The sequence below is a fragment of the Falco rusticolus genome, chromosome Z (genome assembly GCF_015220075.1).
Source record: "Falco rusticolus isolate bFalRus1 chromosome Z, bFalRus1.pri, whole genome shotgun sequence".
Lineage (NCBI taxonomy): Eukaryota > Metazoa > Chordata > Aves > Falconiformes > Falconidae > Falco > Falco rusticolus.
The window spans coordinates 31,283,485-31,296,793 of NC_051210.1; positions in this window are offsets into that span (position 1 = coordinate 31,283,485).

Sequence of the window (13,309 nt, forward strand, 5' to 3'; positions counted from 1 at the left end):
GTGGCCATCACATGAGCTCACGAGGCAATACATAGAAACTCTTCCAGTTAGGAACTATGACAATAATTGAGAACATAAGTACTCTCCCAGCACTGTGCTCATGAAGCATTGGGCCACTACCCCATTCAAAACAAGGAAGAAAGATGTTTTCCTCTGTAACATGATCTTCTCAGCTGTAGGTCTGTGTTTCTCATAATCAGTCAAGAAACTGAAGTTCAGAAATAAATACTCTGGCTTTCATTCCACCATTGCTACAGCAAACATATGGTTTGTCTCTAACCCCTTTTATATCTATCTTGTATAAGCCCTTATTAATGTTTAATTCCTTACCAAAGTCTTCCATTAGGGATTCACTTTATTTCTGGGAGGCATAGGGCCATCACAACTAACATGTATCATTTGTTTGACAGTTTTATGGTTCAGTTGGAACAATCTGCAGAGCTGTCCATCAGTATCTTCCCCGTAGCTTTACAGCCTTTCTATTTTAGTTATGAACTGCAGAACAGAGCAGAGGAACAGCCCACTGAGTAATGCTTAGAAACTGAAGGAATAAAGTTCAGAAAAGCCACTGGAAATACTTTGCCTAATGATTTATTAATTTGTTTTACTTTGTTTTGCAAAGGCTAATGCTAGTGCATTAGAAGAGGAACTGTGCTTTGGAGATACCTCCTCAGCAGTGCAGGGTTGGCAATATTTTTGCGTTATGGGTTTACACAGTTCTTTCCATCAAGTAGCAGCACTAACTGCCACTTCTCTGAAACTAGGTAGGGGATGACACACACCTGTGCTGTCTTAGTGTTGACTTGACAGTGAACTGTGGAAGGCTGGTAAAAGCCTTTTTGCATTCTTCAGGTGTTAGGGCATCATCTGGTAGGGCAACAGCAGGTGAGAAGGGAAGATGTGTCAACAGCTTCAGCTGTTGGGCAGCTCTGCAGGTACATTGCCTTGCTAAAGAAGGGCAGGTCTGTGCCCTTACCCCTCCAGGGCTGGACAGTCTCTAGTTGTCTGTGAAATGGCTGTGCCTCTCCTCTATGCTGCCCAAAGGTCTCTTCAGGTACTTACATACAATTCTTAGGCATATCCCCTCCCCTGCACTATCTGGCTTAGACTCATAACAGAACTTGCTTCTTGACAGATTTACCTGTGGTCACAGTGGTTTGTACACAAGCCATAAATAAATGGTAACAGTTTGTGGTAAAATTCCCATTTCATTGCCATTCCAAATGATAGTGTGGGTTATACATGCCAGCATTTCATACAGCTTCCCTGGGAAGCCCATCCTGAAGCCCATCCTTCTTCTGAAAGAGCAATGACCAGTCCCAGGGCAACAGCCTCTTGCTAGCTGTTCCAACATTTTATGCAGTGGTCTGTAGAGGCTTTTAGTAATGGCAGGAGGAGCCTGCTAAAACACAGAGTACGCTCATGTGAAAAGCTTGGGATTTGCACCTCAGACTTTTGTTCATGTTTAGCCTGATACAGAATGAGAGAAACAAGTTCTGAAAAGTATGCATGCATAGACCCCACCTGGAGCACTGCATTCAGCTCTGAAGCCCCCAACTTAACAAGGACCTGGAAATGTTGGAATGAGTCCAGAGAAGGACCACAAAGATGATCAGAGGGCTGGAACACCTCTTATATTAAGACACCCTGAGAAAGTTGGGGTTGGTCAACCTGAAGAAGGAAAGGCTCTGGGGAGACCTTAGCGTGGCCTTTCAATACTTAAAGGGGGCTTATAAGAAAGATGGGGACAGACTTTTTAGTAGGGCCTGTAGCAATAGGACAAGGGGTAATGGTTTTAAACTAAAAGAGGTAAATTTAGATTAGATATTAGGAATAAATTCTTTACTGTGAGGGTGGTGAGACACTGGGCAAAGTTGCCCAAAGAAGTTACGGATGCCCCATCCCTGGAAGTGTTTGAGGCCAGGCTGGATGGAGCTTTGAGCAACCTGGTCCAGTGGAAGGTGTCCCTGCCCATTACAAGGGGGTGGAACTAGATGATCTTTAAGGTCCCTTCCAACCCAAACCATTGTATGATTGTATGATTCTGTGACTCTTAGTAGCTGGTACAGTGCTGCGATTTGGAGTTAGCATGAGAATAATGTTGTTAATACACTGATGTTTAATTGTTGCTCAGTAGTGCTTACTGTAAATTGAGGACTTTTCAAGTTTCCCATGTTCTGCCAATGAGGAGGTGCACAAGAAGCCAGACACAAGAAGACAGGAGGGAGCACAGCCAGGACAGCTGACCCAAACTAGGCAAAGGGATATTCCATACCACAGAATGTCATGCTGAGTATATAGTCTGGGAGGAGCGGGCTGGGGCCTGCCAGTCACTGCTCAGGGACTGGCTGGGCATCAGTCAGCAGGTGGTGGGTGAGCAGATGTGTTGTGGTCACTTGTTTTTTTCCTTTTGGTTATTATTCCTCTCTCCTTGTCTCACCTCTTCGTTACAACTGTTGTTATTATTAATTTCAATTATTAAACTGTTCTTATCTCAGCCCATGAGTTTTACCTTTTTCCTGATTCTCCTCCCCATTCTGCTGGGAGCAGAGGCAGGGGATGAGTGAACGGCTCTGTGGTACTTAGTTGGCAGTTGGTGTTAAACCACAACAGCCAGATGGAACAAGAGGAGGAAAAAGGATGGGATCTGTCTGACCTAACCTAAGCTACCCAGGAAGCAGGATTAGCTAATCACTGCAGAACAGGCTCAGAGATGTCCCTGTTTTAAGTCAAGCTCTGCAGCAGCAAATCTTCCACTGATAGCAGAAGAAGTGTTGAAATGGACACCTCATTTCTGGACAGCTAGACTTTGATGGAATTAATTCCTCATTAAGCAGATTATCTATTCTTGCCTTAAGCAAAGGTAGGAATATCTCAGCTCTTCCTAAACCTAAAACCTCATCACAAAGACTGTGGCATGTCAACTGATCACCAAACACTTCTGCCTAACCCCAAGCCTATGCACAAAACCTGGAGCCAGTCCCCTTCAGACATTGCCTTGCCCATAGTTAAGTCAGTGGCAACACTTATGTAGGTAAAGCAAATGATGTTTTTAACTTTTCCACTTCCTCCCTCTCTCAGTCACAATGCTCATTGTGAGGTTGCTGTTATTCTCCTTTCTTCCTTCCAAATGCAAAAAGATGGTTTCTGACCATAATGACATCAGGCTTTCTCCTTACACTTTTTGGCCAGAGGCACAAGAGGTATTGATGGCTCAGCCTGTCCTAGAAATGTCTGAACTCATAAGGTTCACAAAACCATGCATTAAATGAAGTGTACAGATCTCTGTAACTGTCAGTCATTTAACAAAAATAAAGCATTGCTACATAAAGAAGAAAGTCATTCAACTTTGCTGATGGCCTCCATGCCTCCCTCACCAATATGAAGATGTCCATAGGAGAGATGGACAAGTCCACCAACCTACCAAAAGCAAGATCCTGCCACTTGGCTCTTGTTAACCTGAATGCACCCATTTGTGCTTTCAGTTACAGAGTTACTGTTTTCTTAGGAGGATTGCTCCTCACATAGCAAAGGATAGATTTTTTCTTTCTTTCTTTCTTTCTTTCTGAATTACCAGAAGATTTGAGTCTTAATTTGCCATCCATTTAAATGGGAATGGGCAGCTAGTCTCCTTTGGCAGCCTTGAAGTGCTCCTCTTCCAGATGCAAACTTAGGTCAGCCCCAAAATGTTAAAAAATCAAAACTCAGAGATCCCAAAGTAGCATGTTTCAGGACCACTGGAGCTTTGGTCACTTATACAGTAGTCTTTGTCCTTTGTGCCTTTGCAGATGGTGATTGATTAAAATTCTGTCAGTCCCACAGCTGTCATTCTCAGTACACTTTGTTTGAGGGCCAGCAATTAAGTAATAAATAAAGTGGATTAAAAATATTTTCAGCTGAAACATCAATTTTTGGCTAATTTTTTGCAGGAGGATAGCACCATTTTTTAAGGGTAAAACAGTCCTTTCCCTGTCCTTCATATAAATCAACTGAAAATTGAAATATTTCACATAGGAGGTGTGTCATGGAGAGATTTCATGGGAGATGTCACTTGGCTGCTTGCTCTTCTGAGGCCGCTCATGTCACTACAGTCAGAGCATGTGCCTCTTCTTGCCAGGAGCTCTGTCAGGGAGTTGAGGTTTGGTCAAGTACTTCTTTTCCTCATTTTTCATTTTTTACCTAAAAGGAAATTAAAATGTCCTGTGAAAATGTGTATGATTTTCTGACCAATTGTAGAAATGGCTCAAAAAAATCGCTCCAGGCTATTTAAAACAGCAATGCTAAGACATGTTGGCATGATGTGAATACATGTTCTGTGGCACAGTGCAGACTCAGTTTTAGCACTGAGATAACAATTTTGTCTTTCAAAGAGGACAAAACAGAGACTTGCACCGGTTCCTTCTGGAGAAGAAACCGGTGCCCTGAGAAGAATTCTGACAAAAGTTCTTGGGTGATGGGAAATCCAAGCACACTTATTGTGCTTTAGTGTATGTCTAACTACATACTCTACAGAGCATATATATGCATATATATATATATATATATATATATATAAAACATACTCTACAGAGCAGCGTATGACATCAGTGCTGCTCTAAACCTGTATAGTTTGATAGGTTTTCATGGAGTCAAAAGAAAAACATGTACACAATTTCTTAGTTCCACGTAGAATTTTAACAGGACTCCTGAGGTCCGACTGACTAAATTCTTGCCTGTTTCCATTATTCATTTTGCTCCAAAATGTCTCAAGATTTTGTGTCGTTTTTTGCCAGAAGGGCTCCTGCTGACCAATTTCCAGTGAAATCTGATGAAAAACCAAAATAGGGGCTTAGGTTCAGGTGAAATTATGATTGTGAGTATGCCTGATTGTCCAGGAAGTGTCCCCTTGTGGCTAGTGCCCTGAAGCCCACATTTTCCTGGCCAATTTTTGTTGACTCCCATGATTGCTCAGTGCTTTGGCTGTTCCAGTGTTCATGTGACCACTGAGGTTTTTTTCCTCCATGACTTGTTCCCTATCCCAGTTTAGATATTGACTCCTTTGAAGATGAGTGTCTCTCTGTGTTAGTGCAGAGCTCACGCAAAGTTGATCTTTTTGACACTGGAATATTTGGCTGCCCCCACATTACAGAACCACACTTTCACTGCCCACTGGCTTTGAGAAACTCCAGAAATCTTTAGTGGTGGGTTGGGAAAATAGCTGGAGAGAGAAATATTGGGTTCTTTCAGATCGAAACGTTTCTATTGTTTGTTTTGTTATTCCAGAGTGAGGATATGGTCTTTAGGAGCAGAAAGGGAATAAGCCAGGTTAAAAAAATAACATTAATTCTCACTAATCAGAAGGGATCAAAACTACTTACAAAACTGAGCACAGATAATGCCAAGCAAGATAGTTTCTTCAAAAGCCACAGGACACTGAGGGTGAGAGCATCTCACAGACTCTGAAATTAACAGGATTACTTAACCTTCACAGTTCCCTGGCTTGTTTTAACAAAGATGGGAGAGTGGAGTTCATAATTTTTTTGTATTTTTGCTCAGCTGTTTTCCATTCATTTACACTGAGTATGGCAAATTCCCACACAAAGTTTTAGAGGTATGTCTTAAATGAGCCCTTAGAAAACAGTGCAGCACCTACCGTGCTTCCAGAATGCTATCCCTCTCTGTCTTCAAGACTCCCCTTTGCCAGGTGCAAACACCCTTGCAGTGTCCATAAAAATGTTGTAATGCCCTCAGAGATGTTGGGGGGCTAGAAATGAAGATTTTTTTAAGATAAATACTTGTAAATCATTCCAGCATTCCAGAATAAGGAATAACAACTGAAGTCTAAACAACTTTCAAATAGAGTTTATGTCCTCTTTATGATCCCTGGAGAAGCTGTGTCCTTCAACATTTTCATCACCTGGGAAAGTGTTTCAAATTTCAGGCACAGGTACCATAGGTATTTTTAAAGAGCATTAGTTTAGGTTTATTACACAAAAAATCTGAGAGCTGAATGTCAGAATTCCTGCTGACACAGATTTTTTACCGCACGTGTTTACATGTTCTCTCAAGTAGCACTATTTTTGATACCAGCTGGGGTGCCAGCTAGCAGCTAGACTTTCAGAGTACCCAGTACATTGTTAAGGCTTTCCTCCAACATCAGCTAGGTACAAGGGTTTACTCAGGTGTCTAACCTGATGAAAACTTTTTCCTCACTTAGCTTATCCTCACTTTCTGTCCTCTGACAGAAAATTAGTGACAGAGGAATGTCAAGCAGCCTGGTCTAGATATGATGCATTTCTGAGGTTTCTATCCCAGGTGGAATCATGTGACATTTGATAAGGCATGAATGGGTACAGTGTTTATTGCCATATAGTCAAGCATTTGTTACCTCTGCTGCACTTGTGCAGGAAGCTTCCAGGAGGTACACCTGTTCTGAGAAGATTTATCCTACATCTCTCTCTTCTGCTTGTCCAAGTGTTCTTCCTGCTCCAAATTTTGGGATAAAAACTGTGAGAGCTACTGTATTTTACTTATTTCCTGTCTGAGGGGTTTATTTCCTATGTATGTTGCTAATGGTTAAAGCAAGAATAGAAAAACTGTCAGCCCAGCATCCTGTTGGAACAATATTTATATCGCCACATATTTCTCTCTGTCTACTCACTGATCCCTCCAAAGGCCAATTTATAATGAATTTTAAAGATAATTAAATTTCTGTAAATTTCATGTGAATCAAAAACTGCACAAAGGGAAGAATCCAAATGAGATTTCCACCTTGTCCTATCTGAAGGAGGAACAGACAGATTATATATCCCATACGGAAGCAGACACATGGATAGTCAGCACATATACATTAATCTGCTAATCAACGTACACATAGCTCCTGCCTAGCTTCTACACTGCTGCTTTGTACCCATTAGGGATCTAAAACAGAGCAGGAGGAATGGTTAAAGCTGTTGAGGTATGGGGAAATTTAGAGACAAAAGATGCATGCACAAGAAAAGGTTTCATTAGTCTTCCAGCTCACTGACGAGCCCATTTCCCTTATAATAACTATGATTACTGGTTTCAATTTTTAGTATTTTTTCCACACTGAATGGTTTAGACTTTTTTTTTATTTTTAATTTATTTTTCAGTTCCCAGCCACAAAGCTTCCCATGGATTTTATTGTTTCTTTGGAACACACCCATGAATTTGCCAAAAAACTTAAGTTTGAAATCTCAGTCCACTAGACTATGTCCTCAGAGAAGTTATTCAGCCAGCATATGAGTGTATTCATGGATTGTCAGATCAGCAAGAGCACTGCTTGGTGTGCTTCACCTGCATGGCTGTGTTCACATCATGCTTGAGTTACCATTGCTCTTTGCAATGATCTAGTATTTAATGGACTCCTAAGGGCTAAAACTGGGCATTTGCATTGTCATTTTGAGCAGACTAAACTTCAGTTCATTCTTCCAAGAAAGAAATGTGGATGAAGAGGAAATCTGGCTTGATGCCTATGCACATGATAAAGCCAAATTATCCCTTAATAATTCTTTTCAAAGGCCATCATACTCCTCCTCATTTCCAAGCAACATTCCCTGTTGTGCTAAACCCTCTAATATTCTTTTTTTCCTACATCCCTTTTAGGCTAGGAAATTTCAGACCTTCAGCCTGGGACTCCTTACTGCAGTCACATTCCTATCACCCTCTTGCTCAATCTGACCCTGTACCCTTCATTCCCAGACGGCCACCCTTTCCAGTCATCATAGTCATTGCTGTCTTATTTTCCTTAACTATATTGCTACTACACCCATTATCCTCAATACAGGAAGAGGACATTAGGAGAGTCCCCTGCACTCACTTAATCCAACAATCTACCATTTCAGGATATTATGTTATAGCATCCCTTTTAACATTTCCATTTACACTTCTGCTTGATTTGTTTTTTTCCATACTTACGAGGTTCTAAATTTCTTAGAAGTAAAATGTTGGCTGTACTAGTATCCCTTGAGGCACTGCAGATGTCAGTGTAGAATTAGGTGGCTTCCAAGAGATCCTGCTCAAGCTTGCGTGGTCTTTAATTATTTATGTTATCACAACTATGTGCATAGACTAAGATGTTGTCTGCTGGTCTGTCTCCGTCATATCCCTTTATAGTTGCTTCAAAATATGTCTTGATTTTCATTTTAGGATCAAGGACAAACAATATCTATGGCAAAGAGGTCAAAAAAAGTTACAGAAATATCCAATCGACCCCTCCTTACAGTGTAAAAATATGCATGCACCAAAGGAAAGTGCACTTCACATTAGTGAAGTGTGTAAACATGTAAGTAGTGTTGAAAACATACTCCCAAGACTTCTTCCTTTAGTTAGAAAGCCAAACAGATGACTGAGTTGGGGTTTAGTTCCTTGAAACAAACCAGGTTTTATCAACCTATACAAGTCTCCATCATGTTGGTGCAAGCTGGAGGTCATTGTAACTAACAAAAGCAATGCTATTTGACCGTATATGTACAATGGAAGGTGCTTTGAGGGTGTTGCCATCGGTAATGCTTTAGCTTATAAAAGATGGATCTTTGTATTGTACTCCGGGTACTCCAGCTGCTTAGCACACAGCATCACAGAAATAGGCATCCCCATTAATTTACTTGGCTACTCAATGGGTAATGATTGCCTGACTTACCAGACTTTATAGGTGGGGCAGCAGGGGAGTCTGACAGAGGTATTATGGTTCAATCTCTTTAAAACAAAAGAAAAAGGAAGAAAGGACTGTATCACAGAGGAAGCTACTGAGCTGAAGAAATTCTGTCCTCAATATATGGAAATGCCCTAATCAATGCAAGGTACAAGGCCTCTTCCCACTCATCATTTAAAATCTGACTAACAAAAAAATGCTTTAATATAAATAATCCTGAAGCATGAGCACATTACTATGCACATTTGCACGCAGTAGCTGTTGAAGTTCCATGCTCACTCATACGTTTTTACCTCCTGCACACCAGCAGCCACTGATCAGTGCACTGATCAAAGAGCAAATGCTGTTGGCACATAAGGTTCCCAGAGCAGGAGAGAGTCCAAAGCCCAGGGCTTACCGTGGGTGAGATCCAGGCCTTGCTGCAGGGGGTGCAGGACTTGAACCAGCTGTGTAAGTGCACTGCTCAGGGTGTGAGACTTGAGAAGCTGGACTGTACTAACACTTAAGCAAAGGGTAATGACCTAGAAGTGCTTCTGTGATAGTTGAATGTCTGCCAATGAGGCAGTGAAAACCAGATTCCTAGTATTCGTCTGGTAAATGCTTTATTAGCATGGTTTGTTGTAGTGATATCCAGGAGTCAAACAAAACAAGGGATCCCAACGCAATCAGCACAAACACAAGTGAATAGAAACCTTCTGCCCTGGTGAGACTGTAATCAGCACAGACAAGGCAGGTACAGTGTGTGAAAAGTCAGAGCAAACAGCAACGCAATCCTCTGTTCTTCAGTGCCCTTGGAAGAACTGTGTTCCTCTGCTTCCCTATGGCCCTCACTCCACAGAAGAAGAATAAAAAAAGAAATGCAGACATGCCACTGTTGATATTGCTTCTGTGGAGCTGTAGGAAATGATACTGGGGCTCTAAAGAATTTAGGGTTTGGCAGGCTGGTGTCGACCAGATGGATTTCCATGTTGAGTGTCTCTGGAGAAGATATGCCACATTTCACACAGGTTCTGCAGGTGTATGTTCATACAGGAGAGAGGACAACATAATATCTTCAGAGCTGTCTGAGAGTGAGGGTGTTTGTGCACAAGATTCAGTGTGAGAGGTGCTGCTTCAGCACCTGTGGAGGCGGATACACGTTTGTGCTTTGTGCTGTGCATTTTGTTGTCGGAACACTAAGCTGTGGCAGGCAGAGAAGGAAGAGAAAGGGGAGTTGTGCTGTTGTGCTGGATGCCAGGTGCCCACTAAAAGTGCTCTATCACTCCCCCACCCAACTGGACACAGGAGACAAAATGTAACAAAAGGCTCATGGGTTGAGATAAGGGCAGGGAGATCACTCAGAAATTACTGTCCAGGCAAAACAGATTCTACTTGTGGAAAATTAGTTTATTACCATTCAAATCAGAAAAACACCTTCCCCCCCCCCCCCCCCCCCCCGCCTCCTTCTTCCTGGGCTTAATATAATTCTGATTTCTCCACTTCCTCCCCATGAGCAGCACAGGGGAACAGGGAGTGGCGGTTACAGTCAGTTCATCACAGGTTGTTTCTAACACTTCTTTCTCCTCACACTCTTCCCCTGCTGCAGCACGGGGTCCCTCCCACAGAAGACAGTTCTCCATGAACTTCTCCAACATGAGTCCTTCCCCGGGGCTCCAGTTCTTCACATACTGCTCCATTGTGGGTCCCTCCCACGGGGTGCAGCCCTTCACGAGCAGACTGCTCCAGTGTGGGTCTCCCACAGGGTCACAAGTCCTGCCAGCAAACCTGTGTCAGCGTGGGCTTCTCTCTCCATGGGTCCACAGGTCCTGCCAGCAAACCTGCTTCAGCAGAGGCTTCCCATGGGTCACAGCCTCCTTCAGGCACCCACCTGGTACAGTGTGGGTTCCTCCATGGGCTGCATATTGATATCTGCTCCACTGTGGACCTCCATGGGCTGCAGGGGCACAGCCTGCCTCACCGTGGGCTTCACCACAGGCTGCAGGGGAATCTCTGCCCTGATGCCTGGAGCACCTCCTGCCTCTCCTTCTGCACTGACCTGGGTGTCTGCAGAGTCTCACATTGTCTCACTCCTTTCTCTTGCTGGCTCCGTGGGTTTTTTTTCTTTTTTCCTTCTTAATATTACTATCACAGAGGTGCTACTTCCACCGCTGATGGGCTCAGCCTTGGCCAGCGGTGGGTTCATCTTGGGGCCAGCTGGCATTGGCTCCACTGGACATGAGGGAAGCTTCTGGCATCTTCTCACAGAAGCCGTTCCTGTAGCACCCCGATACCAAAACCTTGCCATGCAAACCCACTATAGGAGCACAGAGAGAAGAAGAGACAAAGTGATCTCAGATACTGGGGTAAAGAGGAAAAGAAAAAAGGACTAGAAAGATGGAGGTTGTAGCAGGCATAAAGAGAGGAAAAAGAATAAGTAACAGAAACAAAAAGGAGTAGAAGAAGCAAGAGAAAATTTACCACTTTTCTCTCTGTCCCCTGTCTTTCTCATCCCCTCTTGATCCTCTGGTGCTTTGTCCACAAGAGGAAAAAAGGCAGGAAGATGGGCAGATAGAGAAGAATAGGGGGGGTGGGGGGTGGGGGGTGGGGTGCAGCAGGGAGGGTAGAGCGCAGAGAAAAAAGATGTAAGGAAACATGTCTGGAGGAGAGTAGTAGGTTGGGAGTGGAAGGATTTGTGGTAATTGGAGTGTTTTCAACATGGGCAGATGGAGGAACGCAGGTCAGAAACAAAGAGCAGGAGTAACCAAGAAAAACAGCTGAGACAAAACACCTCCTGGATAATGTCGGAAAGGAGAATGTAGGGAGCAATGATTTGCTCTGCCATAGTAACAGATGATCACCTGTCAGCAAAGGGTAACTCTGACAACACAATTAGTAGATTCTGAAGTTTTGCTTCCAGAAAGTGTAAATCTTTGTGACCATTTCGCCCAACTACTTGGGCAAAAAATGCCTCTTGGTGATTTCCACTTTCAGCCCAGTGCTCACTGGATCAGATCACTTCTCTCAGAGGGCTGTCCCAGAGCTGGCCTCTGTCTCCCTGCCTAACATCTGCCGTGTCTCAATTGATTGCCCTGGTTTCAGCTGGGATACAGTTGGTTTTTTCTTCTAGTAGCTGGTGCAGTGTTGGGTTTTGGATTTGCTGTGAGAACAACACTGGCAGCACACTGACATTTTTAGTTGTTGCTAGGTGATGTTTATACTAAGACAAGGACTTCTCGGGTTCTTGGGCCATGCCAGCGAGAGGGCTGGAGGGCACAAGAGACTGGGAGGGGACACAGCCAGGACAGGTGACCTGAACTAGCCAAAGGGATATTCCATACCATAGAATGTCATGCTGAGTATATAAACTGGGGGAAGAGGAAGGAAGGGGGAGACATCTGGCATTATGGCATTTGTCTTCCCGAGTAACAGTTACGTGTGCTGGAGCCCTGCTTTCCTGGGGATGGCTGAGGACCTGCCTGCCCATGGGAAGTAGTGAATGAATGCCCTATTTCGCTTTGCTTGCATGTGCAGCTTTTGTTTTACCTATTAAATTGTTGTTATCTCAGACCTCGAGTTTTACATTTCTTTCCAATTCTCCTCCCCACCCCTCTCGGTGAGGGGGAGTGAGCAAGCGGCTGTGTGGGGCTTGATTGCCAGCTAGGGTTAAGCCACAACAATGGTCAAAAAGCCTGCTTTATTTCTGCTGTGAACTGGAGTTATGACTGACAAGGGATGGCAGCTTAGCTTGAAAGACCTGGAAGGTGTTGGTCTCCAACTGCCATGGATCAGAGCAGAGCATTTTAAGGTGAAATATTACTGTTCACAAGCAGCTGAGCTGTCCATGCAGGATATTTTCCATGTCCATAGGCACAGAAAAAGCTCTGGTGCCAACAACCTCTGCAAGCTAAACTATTCTTTTATCACTCATAGCCTGCGCTGCAGCTTCAGATCCCAGCCTGCGAGCTTGTCCTCCATTTGCCTGCTTGATTGAAGTGTCTCTCACTCTCAGAAATTTCCCCTCTGTCTGTGAGCTTTACCAAGGTCCCCTCTTTACCTTAACTTAGCTAATGCACAAGCTATCCAAGGCTGACTAAAGAATTGCCAGTAAGATGATTGGATTTGTCTGATACTTTCACTATCCCATTACAGTTTCCTTCCTTTAGCATCATTTTTATTAGCAGCAGGTGTCCCGTGCACAGAGAATTGATGTGTGTGAATACTCAGGTAGGAGTGAGCTGTGGCCGAGTTGGTTGCTTCCTGAACAGCTGTCTGTTTGCAAAAGCAGTAAGTGGGAAAGTAGACATAACAATGCAGTGCTGCTGAGATCCCAGGCATCTTCACAGCTATTTCAGCACAGCCACAACAAGCAAATGTACAGGTAGCCCTAAGCAAGAAAACAATGAGAAGCAGCTCATCCCCCCACAGTGCTTTTAGACCAGCAATGGAAAGGGGAACAGGTGGCCCTAGGTGCAAACTCACTTGCCTAGTGGTAGTTAGCAGCTGGAAGAGCTGGGAAGTGAACTTCTACACTGGGTTCGGTGACTTGTCAGCGGGTGGGCAGGGCATGAGTGAGTCACCATGGAAAAGGTGTCACAGCCCCACTGCAGATGAATCCATTGCATTGTCAAAGCCTACAAACAATTCAGATATTGCTGTCCAGCAGTGAACTACTTGGTC